The following is a 12892-nucleotide window of genomic DNA, read 5'->3' on the forward strand; positions in this document are numbered from 1 at the left end:
ACTCTTAGGGCCAGTGGTACAAACAGAGCTCCTGGAAAGACTGGTTGTAACCATAGTGATAGCAGCAGTCCTGAACAGATCTGTTTAGCTCTGGGGAGGGGGGAAAAAAAGACTTTTCAAAGGAGAAGCATCCTCCTGACTTAGTATCAGGTTGATGGAGCCAGGTAGTTTGCACTGGGCTTTCTCTACAATTCAACAGAAGTTGCAAAACAACAGTAGGCACTCAAGTCATGCAATACTCATGAGTTTCTGGGCTTCTGCTGTCAAATATAACCTCATTGCTTGGTCTTTTGTAGGTTCTGTCCACAATTGTTTGTTCAGCCTCTCACCATTCTTAATGGCATTTGTTTCAGTAGTTCCTTTGGTTGCTATAAGTTGATATAAAGCAGCAATGAGAAATTAAAGCAGTTTGTCAATTTTCCAGTCAGAATGATGGTCTGAGAAGGATGTAGCCCGAATGTGTTTGTACACCCCAGGGAGGAGATTCATCTCATTTTGGAGAACTACTTGAGCTACTGAATCTAAGAGAACAGCCATGCACAGTGGTAAGGCAACAGGCTTGGTGGCATGAGTATATACTCTACATCCCATAGGAAATGCCTTTTTTGTGTTTTTGAAGAACTTTGAAAATGAAAAAGTTAATTTAGATAAGAGAGAGAATTAATAGAAGAGAAAAGTTACACAAAGCATAGCTAATGAGCTCTTTTACTGCTCGTTAAGCCATGCCAGAGTGAGGTCATGTTCTGCAGAATATGGCGTGTCTACATATTACAGAGTTGATGGTTACAGAAAGATGGTAATTGGCATGTTCTGTACAGATGATAAAGGTGTGTTCCTTCCCCTTACCCAGCATGCTGGTTCCCCCAAGGATCACCTTAAAATCAGTATTATCTTAGACACCTCTGTTGACTGATGCATTAATGGACTCCATCACCCACATCACAAGGTTAGCTTTTGCAGCTGGAGTAGTTTTTTGGGTTATGCCTGGCAATAACACCGAGGTTAATAGACCAGAAAGGGGACAGATGGACATACGTATCAGAAATGGAGCAAAAGTCATTGTGAAAGTGTGTAATTGTGAAAGTCAGTACCTGTGAAATTCCTCACTATTTAGTATTGATTTTGGCCACTAATTTTTTAATCCTGATAGAACTTCCAATGCAAAAGTCTGGAGGTATGAAGTGTGTTGCACTTCTACAAAACAGATTCAGACTAGGCTTAAATTTGTCTCTTTTTTTTAGTTTTTTTTTTAACCTTTTCTTTTACATAGAGCACTAAAAGTCTGCTTACCAAAAGCTACCTAACTTCCTGCTTCTATAGGTAATATGTATTCTAATATAGTCAATGTGGAAATAGCAGCTTTCTTTTGATATTAGACAGAAGGGAGAATTAGTATAAGAAAGTTGCAAGTCAGCTTCAATACAAACGTTTGGTGTTCCATTGAAGCTGTCGATATTGGAAATGGCAACATTTATAAAAAAAAATTAGATAAGGTTATACTGAGCTTCACAGACATCATAAAACAGATTTGCAGGAGTATAGATAAACGGATAGTTGAGTACTAACTGACGTTTAAAATTCATTACTCATTGACTAATTGACAGTCATGTCTTTGATACAAAGTAACTCCCAACTGCATCATTTCCTCCAAGAGGGCAGGATGCTGCCTGAAATAAAATTCAAATTTCATGTACCACAGAAATTTTGATTTATGGAAAGACAATAGGCTTTTAAGCGACCTTGGCTTTGTGGACATTCAATTTTCCTTTTCAAGAAAAATCAACTTTTTTGGTAAAGATGTATTATTTTGGTATTCTTATTTTGGTATTCATTATTTTGGTGTTCATTATTTTGGTATTCATCCATGGCAGCATTTTGCTGTAAATTGTGAATTGTTGTATTAATAATAGTAATAATTGTACACTTGTAACAATTGTATTTTAATACAATAGTGGCTGTATCCTGGCTATGATCCTCATGTATAGAACCAGGGATGCTTCACTGACTTCTGTCTGCTCTGCCAGTGGAAGCATTAATTGCTGTATTTTACATTGAGCACAACTGGTACAAACTAGGCCTGAGAAGCAGCTAGCAATGAAGGGAGAAAGCCTCTCTAGATTCTTAAAAAAAAACAAAAAACAAAAAAATTAAAGAGAAGGGAATTCCATTTCTTTGCTCTGCTAAATCAGTAAAGGCTGCCATCCTGAAGCCTAAGCCTGGTCTCTCACCTGCTTCTCTGGCTCTTGGCAAATCCCCAATTTCTGCAAAAGCAGGGCTGCTTTTAAACAGTAACTGCTAACATGCTGAATACTCCTTTGCAAATAATGTGCATTTAGAGCATTTTTTAAATTTTACATGTTGTCCAGTATCTGCAGGAGCTGCTGCACAAAGAGTGGTAGGCAAAAGCTATTAAGGTAGTGGGCCTTCAGCCAGGTCCAGGAAGGTTGACCCACCTTCTCTTTAAGAGCTCTGCCAGGTGATGTGAACTGTTTTCTTGAGCTTTTTGACATCCTACAAGCAGGTATTAACCACAGAACAACTTGATGTTTCTTAGAATGAAGCTGACCTACAAGAAGGAGGCTGTGGGTATTCAATAACAGTTTTCCTGATAGTCCATGGAAGTGTGGTACCATCCGAACTTCAGGACTGAGCTTTCAAGCACGTACTGCCTGCCTTGTCTGCTGCTGCTCTAGGCTCTGAAATTCTCAGCTGTATAGTCAAGTGACAGTCAAAGTCTTCTAGGAAATTTCTGAAGTTGTAATTTCAGTGACAGATTTGTTCAGCAGAAGTTCAATAGATGCCAGATATATGTCAAATAGGAGTACAACTTTCAACCCTGAGGATAAAATAAATTTTAAGCAAAAAAATATAAGAATGTATTTAATATGGGAGATTATGAATCGTAATACCTTATGACCAAATATGACCTCTGCTCACTTGAAAAAAAAGCTGATTTATGCAATTAGATATATGAACGTATGCTAAGATTTACATATGCAAATATGTATATCATAATAATGTTTCTAGCAATACTTAATTCCTAATCTTTTAATAATTTTGGTGTTTTCAGTGCACATCATAATTTTGCTAAGGGTTGTGAGCCTAAAACTCAGTCTGCTGATGTAAGATCAAATTCTTCAGCTATTATGCTTTTGAAGTGGTAGTGTGACTGGTACAGCTTAGTGAGTTCTCACTTCCTACTCTTCCAGGCTTGTAGTTGCTCTTTAACTGAATCTGTACACCCACAGGAGGACATTTTTGATTGTACTGGCCTCCAGTGGCAACCTAAGAACCATTTTGGTTATGAGATGTAGTCAATCAACTCTTTTACGCCTTCTTCCTGATTTTATGACTCTCACATTTAATTGGTCTTGCTTGCACAATACTGACTGTGTCACAACCATGTAAAAGACTAAGCCCTTCTGATTTTGGATTGCTTGACAAACTAGGATCATTAACAATGCTTTAATGCAGTCAAGTACATTAAAGCATTGTAATATATATCTAGAAGCAAATTCTATAAGATTACTTGCTGGAAAGCTTTTACTCTGAAAAAGGATTAGGGGTCATTGCAGGCAAACAACATATTTGAGCTTTCAGTGTGATGCTATGTGGAAAGACCTTGTCAGGCTTAAGACTTTGTAATCAGATACTCCCAACAGGATTGGGTGTCATTTCCATTCTATATATGAATAGAATGACATTGGCACTACAAGGCTGCTTAAATTCCTATTTTCATGTCCTCTTTATGGAATTTTGAGAAAATGCATTAGAGTTTTAGAAGGCTCTTTCTGTCCTTCTTATAGAGATATCCATGCATACCCGCATGATAGATGTATACCATGACTGTAGGCTGCTTTCCCTAAAGGGAAATTCTTCTTCTCTGAATTGGCTAAATTTTTTGACAAAATGGAAGCAAAAGAGGACAAATAATCCTTGTCAGGATCACCTGTAAGAGGTGCTTTATTTTTGACCTTCTTTTTCTGCCCAGATGTAGATGTTGCTACTAGTCCTGTGAAGAGAGAGATTCATTCTTTTGCACAGAGTGGTTGGTCAAACTAGACCCAGGCCAAAAGATTTTCCACTGGCTCTCACAGGGTCGGGACTGTACTCAGGGTTTTTGCAATTTCCAAACTGTAATGAACCGTGTTAAATGTTAAATTGCCCTGCCCATTCTTTAGCTCACTGTGCATTCTGATCATGACCACCTAATTGGAAAAAACGTATTCCAGCATAGGAAGAAAATTGGCCACTCCTATGTCTGCACACACCCCATGCAAGTAAGTATTTGGCATAGGTTATACCAGTACGACCCTGATGCTTATAGCTGCTCTTCCTTCAGGACTTGTATCTGGAGCACATAATAAGACCCTTCTTTCTTGCCCAAGGGGTATTCCTCATTTCTTTCCATGTGTTTTCTTGTTGTGAGATGATTTTCTAGTTTCATCAAAACCGCTTATACTTGAAGAGAGATCCAGAAAAGCGGTCCTCAACTTCTTGAAAATTTGGGCTATAAAGAAACAGCGTCATAGATGAGGAGATGAGCTCATTTTATTCTTAAGACCATGATAGGAATGTTTCTTCACACGCCATACAGTGAGGTTATCACAAGAAAGCCTAATTTCTATAGGAGGTGCAGCACCTGACCTTAGTGAACTAAATTACTACTTAAAGAATATGCATCAAAGTTGATTTCTTCTTGAGTTTAGTGTAATTGGGTAAACACATTGTGGGAAAATACTAATTACCATGAGAAGTGCTTAAGCATCATCCTTAACAAAGCCAAACTGCGTTTATCCTGCTGCTGTAGAATACTCATTGTAGGAGGAAAACAAATTACCTGTTAATTGCTTTGAGTACAGAAAAAGGGACAAATATTTCCTGATGCCACATTTAGTTAATCCTGTGTGAAGAATAAGCGCAACATTATTGATATTTTTCAATCTTTATTTAGCCATTTAATGAGACAGTTTTCTAGAAGCAGAGTGCCAGCACTCTCCTTGAAAGTGATGGTACTCTGAGTATCTTGCAGCTCTAGAAAGTGTTGTTTTTTTAAGATCCAAAGATTGACAGGAACAAGTTATTGACCCTACCTTAGATTAGAAATTACATGTGTGAGAGCTAATACTGTGCTAAATTTGGGGTGACTTAGAGGACTCAAGGCTATTATTAGGAAAATGCAATGCTCTTTTAGCATGCACACTTGTATATGTAGCCTGCATGGTTTGATCAAGAAACGCTGCTTCCAGTGTACAGAATGCTGAAAATGATCTCCAGGAAGTGTGATAAAGGAAGTGATAATCTAGTACTCTCAGAGTGGAGCCACATAAAAGGAACAATAGCAGAGCTTGCAAGAGCAGGAAGTTAAAGATAGCTACAAATTTTTATGCTTGAAAGAGAGGAACAGCCTCTAGAAGCAAACATAGATTGAGATCAATATGTAGACAGACATTGCCTAATGGATCATGTCTACTGGGCTCCTTATTTATATCCCTGTGTATACAATCAAGTGCCTATCTGGAAATTTCAGTCTAAAATAATAACTGATCCACATCTAGCAGGAGCCTCATTTCTACATGTTGTTAATAGAAAAATTATAGCTGTTACTGAATAATATTCACTGTTGACACTTTTCCTTCACAGTGTAATTTGCTTTAGCCTTCATTTCTTTGGTCTCTTGAATTCAAAGAGCTCCAAGTACTTCACAAATGCTAATTTAACCTCCCAGCTTCTCTGTATGGAACATAAGTATTATTACCCCCAGGGACTGCTTCTCTTTGTGTCAAGGAAGGGCTCACCACATTGCTGGTGTTGCTAGAGACCTTCCATAATAAGCTGTTTGCAGCATAGGAGACCTAAGAAGCAGCACCAGTAAAAGACTATCTTTGTTCAACAGGAAACAATTCTGATAATAAATATCCAGGCACTAAGTCTAAAAATGGTCAGGAAAACGCAGCTGAATGAAAAAATTTTTAAAAATATGCAGCAAGGGTGGCATATAGAAAATACGCATATTGTGTTATGCTCCGTTTATATTTTGGTGTACAAACAGCATTGATAAGCACAGGGATAAACATGCATGTGGCTTTCAGGTGTAAATTAAAGTCAGTAAGTCTTACTGTTGTACTTAGCAACTGAGAGTATGATAGTTCATCCTTTTGCATCTTTTTTTTTTGTTTTTGCATTTACAGTGTCAGACTTGGCAGATCAGGGCAGAACACTCAGTATTTGTGGGTGTTTCATCTTGATGAGTTTGAGTGGGACTACTGTAGAGGGAGGCTAGCTCACTGAATAGTGCTGTCATATTTACATGTCTTTTCAAATAAATGATCATATGCATTTATGTCCCTTTAGTAAGTATTTGTAGAATTAACAGATTTTTCTCGATAACATGAACACATTGCTTTTTACTCTACACAGAATTTCACCTGGATTATAAAGCTATTTGATAACTACTCGTGAAAAAACAGAATGTGCATACCTTTCATTTAGACCAGTAAGGTGTACATTTTATGTAGAATAATAGTAGAGTCATCATTAAGTAAATTACTTTCTCACTAGGGGTGAATTTGTCTTTTTGTCTCAAGACTGACACTGGAGAGTTCAGCAAATCCATTATGAAGGTTTAATATCCAGAATGCTTGATAGCCATGCTAATTACCAATATTGACTTTGGAATAGATGTAATGAAGTGGAATAACTCATTTACATTGCATCTTGTCTACATTATTATTAATTTAAACCATCCATTTTTGAAGATTGAAGGTAGTTTTTGAGGATCTGGATTGGCAAACAAATAACTGAGCAGAATAATTGAGCTGCCAACGCAACAGTAATGGGGATGCTACATCCCTTCATCATGGCTTTTCTAACCTGTATCAGCCAGAGAGAATCTTAATGGTCACTGCAATGCATCCAATAGACCCAGCTCAGCTGTAGTGTTGAAGTTAGGCCTAAATTATGTGGTGAGCATTTATTTGAAATGCTAGAGCAGTTTGTAGAGTTAATTCAAACTTTAGAGATCACCTTGGTGTTTAGACAGTTTGGATGATACAAGGCAATGCAGTAATCTCTCTGCATGCTCTGATTTTTAGTGTGTTGGTTCTTCACTGCACTCAGAAATCCTTGAATGTTATTGAACTGCCTCAAAAAAATCTGAAGGGAAAAAAAAAGAGTGCATTGTGCTAGCAATGCCAGATTCTTCTGTATATCACTACTCACAAGCTGGGAAAAACAAAATCAGAACTCTTTAAACTTTCTTTTCCATTGTGTAGTATCAGAAAAGGATAATAAGGTAACACCTTTTTGCTCAAATAAATCAGATACAGGCAGCCTTGCCCATGCATCCCTCACACACTTATATTCTCTGCACTAGTTACCTTGGAGGGTTAATATCTGATTGTATTATTTTACAAATCAACCATGTTCTGGTCCACTATTCATGTTGAAAGTTTTCATATAGATGCTTTATGAGAGCATAAAATATAAGAGTATATAAAAATACAGCCTAAATTGTTAACTTTTGACAGATTTTCCTTATATGTTTGATGCAGGTGTAGAAGAAGAACCTGGATCTTACAGGCTTCACTACAGTAAGACCTTGTACAAAGGCTCTGTAAGAATGATGGGATTCTTCTGAGACAGAGTAGGATTAAAAAAAGCAGAAATTTCCAGGAAAATCAAGCATAAGTGCAGGAATCCAAATAAACCAGATACAGGAATTTTGGCAGCAGGGAGGGTTATTACCATTTTGTCATTTGCATTGCTTAGGAGTTTATGGAAATTTTCAGAAATATCTCCCTTCACAGGTCTGGAAGTCAGGTTTAATTATAACCTTTGCTGTCAATCCTGACACGTAAAGCTGTAAACAAATAAGAATTCCCTCTGAAAATCACCGAGCCATCTTGGACTTTGCACTGGATTTGCTCATTCTAAGCAGTTGGATGAGTGGATTCTTCATGATCTCTCAGCACTGTGAGTCTGTAAAGTTGCTTCTGGCTCACGTCCAATTCAAGGCAACAATAAATTGTTTTAGTCTTTTACAGGAAAATTGTATGACCAACATATCTGTTCAAGTGCATATGCATCTTCAGATTGTGGCTTGTTTAGGTTTTTAAGCAATGATAATTAAACTTTTTTTCTCCATGTAACATACATAGCAAATAAAGGATAATATTTCTGAGTGGATTTAGATGTATTTCAGTTTGGGTCATTATATTTCTGTTTTCCCAAAAGGACAAGACTAAAATACCATAAGATTTGTAGCAAAGATGAAATAGGATTTTCTTAAAACAATAACAAAAACTGCAGTCAACCTGCTTCAAGCACCCACTTAAAACAATAATGAAAACTGCAGTGAATCTGCTTTAAGCACCCACTCAAGGAACAAGTGAAAAACCAGTCACTTAACATTTGATGATCTAAAAATGGTGTGTTGACATATACTCAGCTTGAAATCAGTTGAAGATGCTTTGGGGGTAGTATTTTAAGAGGAGGTTTCCTATATAGATAATACTGTGATGCTTTTTACAGTACCTAACACGTAAGTATTGTCGTGAAATAGTAAAAAAGTGACATTTTCCTAGAAAAATAATCACTGTGAAAATAAAAAGGTAAAAAAATGTTCCACTGCAACTGGTGAAACACCAGATCATTGCAGAAGCATTAATCTCCAGTTCTTACTCAGAAGGGTGAAATTCTTGTCTTTGGCTGTATTTCCTGTATTCTATATCTTCTTCAAAGCTACACGTGGTTTTAGCTCTCATTTACACACTGGTCACTGTTATGACAGAGTACATTGTACTAGCAATGCCAAAAGTGTGAAGAGATGGAGATTTACCTCTAGGAATGCGATTCATTTGTTGAAAATTGGACACTGAGCTAAGCTATTTATCTGCTTTCCAGCCAAGAAGTAGCAATTCTGAACTACACTCCATCTTACCATAATATAGATGTCTTCATAAAGATCAGATGAATCCTGCAGGTATTTCTCCCTTGACAATAAAGGAAATACAGGTAATGAGTTCACAAACAAATATCCATGGTGTGGGCACCTAAAATGACCTAAGATGAATGTTAGTCCTAGTCTCACCAGTTTCATTTAAATTCTGTGGCCTTTACTTCCCCATTAAAACTGTTGTTTTCCCTGAATGAATCCTGCAAAGCAGAGACCATGTGATAGGACACTTGAAAAGTGTTAGCTCTGCAAAACACGTAACATATAGGAATTTGTACAGTGTGTTTGTATAGTGTTTTTCTATCCATCTATCAGGGATTTCAAGAGTGTCGGTAATTCCTTATAGCTGAAAGTGTCAAAGTCTTCTCAAGTGCAGGGTGAGCACCTGATCTTCAGCAATAATAAAGGCTCTGGGCTGTATCATAGGTCAAAATATCTGAGACCTGCTAAGCTGCTGAAAATACTTCAGAACATCCTCCTTTGTAACCCTCTTTGATGAGGAAAAAAAGGTTTTAGAAGGGTGAATTTAGAGCTCTCCACAAATCCTTTAGTAAATAGCTTTAATATTCTTCCTTGAAACTGAGTGGGAGAGGTGGGGAAAGACAAGGGAAAGGAAATTCCTTCTATTTTGCAGGCACAGATGGAGAAGGAACAGGACATCTGTACCTCCAGCGGGTTGCAGTAGTAGCTGCTTCCATGGAAGAGACCATCAGGAGGGTTTCTGGCCTACTTGTGCCATGTGCTTTTATCTCATTACTTATATGACCCAGTAATATTAGAACAGAGAAGGTTATGATGTGCTGTCTGCATACCTGCTTCAGAGACTTCCCACTCACACAGCTCCGCGTCACACAGGAAATGCCTCCCCTGTAAGTACAACTCTCTAGGATGGGTAGAAGAGATTTACCTTAATATCACCATCCCATTCCCTCAGCAAGTAGACTTTAACATGAGAGGTTTTGCTAGAAATACATCACTAAGATCTTCATCCAACGTAAATCAGGGCTGTTTTACCTCAGAAGATGAAACTGTCTGCAAAATTTAGGGAAGATGCTCTGTACTGTTGTACCCAGTTTGGTGACACTTAGACCCAGTGGCAGCTCTGTCCCTGTCGGCTGGCAAGGCTGGCAGAAGAGACACAGTGAGAGACTGTGTGTGTGCATCTGCATCAATGTGCAGACAAGCACATGTAACGTCATGGAAATTTTAGAGGTCATGATTGCACAAACCATGAAGGCACCACAGAACCTGGGAAGTATATGAACACACTGGGGGCTCACACGGTAGCGCCCAGTGCTTTTTCTTAGCTTAGATGAATGGGAACAAAAATCTTCCCTTGATGTAAAATAGAATTCATTTTATTATATGTAGGCACCAGGGAAGTAACTGGTAGGAAAGATGCAGGTCATTGTTTGCAACTACTGACAAGTCCCTCCTTGTGGAACGTGAGCACTGACTATAGGGCTAAAAAGGTAATAAGCTATTCTTTGATGTGAAAAAAAAAATTAGAATTTGAATCTAAGAGATCATCCTGAATATGTTTAGATTTCCCATCCCCAGTTTTTGAACTTGTCTAGAAGTGCCAGACATAGGTCATCACAACATAGATTGTTCCAACCCTCTCGCAGTCAAGAGCCAATACAAAATCCTTCAGAACTGAAAACGATTGTCATTTCTTTTAATGTTTCTATCTATGGTTCAGTACCTTCTGTGGCTTCAAGATGTATTTGATTGGTGGAAAATTACTTATATTTCTTGCATTTAGTTTTTTAATTGAAGAAAACATCATGTTTTCACAGTTTTCATAAATTTTAATAAGTATTCTTACTTCTGATTTTTTTTTTTTTTTAGTTCTAACCATTGACTAATAAGGTACATATTTCAGTCTATGTTTCTATAATAAAACTAACTGGTATTTGCTCACTGGCTAGCCAACATTCTTGCCACAGATTTTGAAGCCACAACTACACATAATACTAATTCTACTATCAAAACTAATTATGGAACAATTCACCACTCTAAACCTTTAATTCAGTCCCATCTGTGCACAAATGGGAGAGGGTACTATTTTTTCCCTTTTTTTTTAAATTAAAAATCTGTAAGGCCAAGGAACACAGTTAAATATGGCATTGATTTTATGTTCTTGCTCTCTTGCTCACTTGGGATGGCAGTGCTCAGAGCATGCCAGGCAATACTTGTTTGACATGATTCACATGTTGCTGTTTTTTTCTGTAAAATCCAACTCATTCTGTCATTGGTAGGACTAAATATAAAAAAATAAAAATCAGTGCAGTAGTTAAGGGTATAATATATTTAAAGAGTTTTAAAATAAGCTATAATTTAATTCAGCAATCTAACAATCAGTAAAGGCTAAGTCTTATTTTCCTACTTATGTGAGTTGCTACATTGCAATGAGATTAGTCACCTAGCATAAGTAGGAGTTGGTTCTGTAATAAATCTGCAAACACACACAAAAAAAAAGAGTTAATCCTGAAATACCATTTTTAGCTTGCTCTCATTGTGTCTCTTTAATATTGTAGAGGTCTCCTAGTAGTGACAGTTTTAACCTTGGCTCTCCTGCTTTTTGAGAGATGAAGCCAGCCCTTCATCTGAATGATTTTTTCATAGTTTAATATCCTCATCCGTTTAACTTGAAAGCTAGGCTGAAAAATGAGTAATAAATTTGATGAAAGCTGGTTAAAGAAAACATTTCATTGAATCTGGATTGCTCCCAGCCATCTTAATTGAACAAAGGGAAATTTTCCAAGTACACCTTCTATATTGGCTGACTGCCTGAGAAGTTCTCTGAAGCTAGAAGAAAGTCCTTCCTCTCCAAATTAAAACATATATTGTAAAAAAAATCCCAAACTATTAAAATCTGGGGTATGAAGTTACACCAGAAGTAATATAAGCCAGATTCTTTCATTACAAGCTGGCACTAGAATTAAGCTGTCTGGTTTGGTGCTGGAACAGATAACAGAGTTCTGGTTTTTAAGATTGTGTAATTTTGCATATTGATAAAAAACCTGATTTATAAAAGATATTTGGATAGGTGTAAACTCTTAAAAGTACCAGCACTATTCCCTAGCAATGTTGAAGTTGATCTGCAAGGTCTGACTCCAAACTGAAACTGGGGCTGCCAATACCTCAAAGCAGTTAAAGAAAGACAGCTGGTGGCATCAGAAGAATCAACTGGAGCTGGGGTTATTTGAAGATTAACCCAAAATGCAGTGTTTCCTGAAGGCACATCATCCCTTTGATATATTACTCTATGGTCTGTTGTGGCCAGAGGTCTGCACAGCCTGATTTTCCAGCAGCAGTTGGAGAGCAGTGCAATAGTTAAGTTGATGACTGTCAGTGAAAAAAGTTCCAGCCTTGTTATACTGGGGCTTTCTGACGGTGGGATGCGGTTTTTTCAAGGGCTTTCTGACAGTGGGATGGGGTTTTTTAAGCTGCCAAGGAATTCCCTCTGGTGGTGGGAAGGGACTCTAGGAGAGGCAAAGTCAGGCTGGTGGTGGCAAAGCCTTACAAGGGTTTTTCCAGGGGTGGAGGAACAGCAGCACGGGGTTGTGAGCAGTTGGCAGCATCCCTCCACCATGATCACTTTGAAATACAACATCCATGCATCATTTTGCAAAAATCCCTTTTAAATTAGCAGGTTCTGGTTTTGCCTGCTATGGCACTCCCAGGATGGGGTCTACCAACCCCCGTGTTGATGGGATGTCCAGGACCTTACACCTTGCTCTGTAATGCAGTGTTACAAGGCAGTGCATGTCGTGTCTAACAACAGCCTGTGCTCCCACCATGAGACCAAAGGCTTTTTCCACATGGAAAGTGTACTGGCTTCTCAGGAGAAGCAGGAACATGTGATTTTCATAGTAAATAAGTCTGAGCAGAGAAAGGCAGCAAAAATATACATATTTAAAATGAAGGGGA

General features: G+C 37.8%; 1 long non-coding RNA gene across 2 annotated transcripts; it reads left to right on the forward strand.

Moving 5' to 3' along the window:
• Positions 1 to 7580: 7580 nt before the first annotated feature.
• On the forward strand, positions 7581 to 10214 carry LOC137469878 (uncharacterized). 2 transcript variants are annotated; one of them, XR_010996742.1, is made up of 3 exons: positions 7581 to 7974; positions 8905 to 9015; positions 9591 to 10214. It is a non-coding gene; the product is annotated as an uncharacterized lncRNA (long non-coding RNA). The 2 variants fall into 2 exon arrangements; XR_010996743.1 differs by having other exon boundaries at positions 7787 to 7974; positions 8905 to 8983.
• Positions 10215 to 12892: the final 2678 nt, after the last annotated feature.

The sequence above is a fragment of the Anomalospiza imberbis genome, chromosome 3, assembly GCF_031753505.1.
Source record: "Anomalospiza imberbis isolate Cuckoo-Finch-1a 21T00152 chromosome 3, ASM3175350v1, whole genome shotgun sequence".
Classification (NCBI taxonomy): Eukaryota; Metazoa; Chordata; class Aves; order Passeriformes; family Viduidae; genus Anomalospiza; species Anomalospiza imberbis.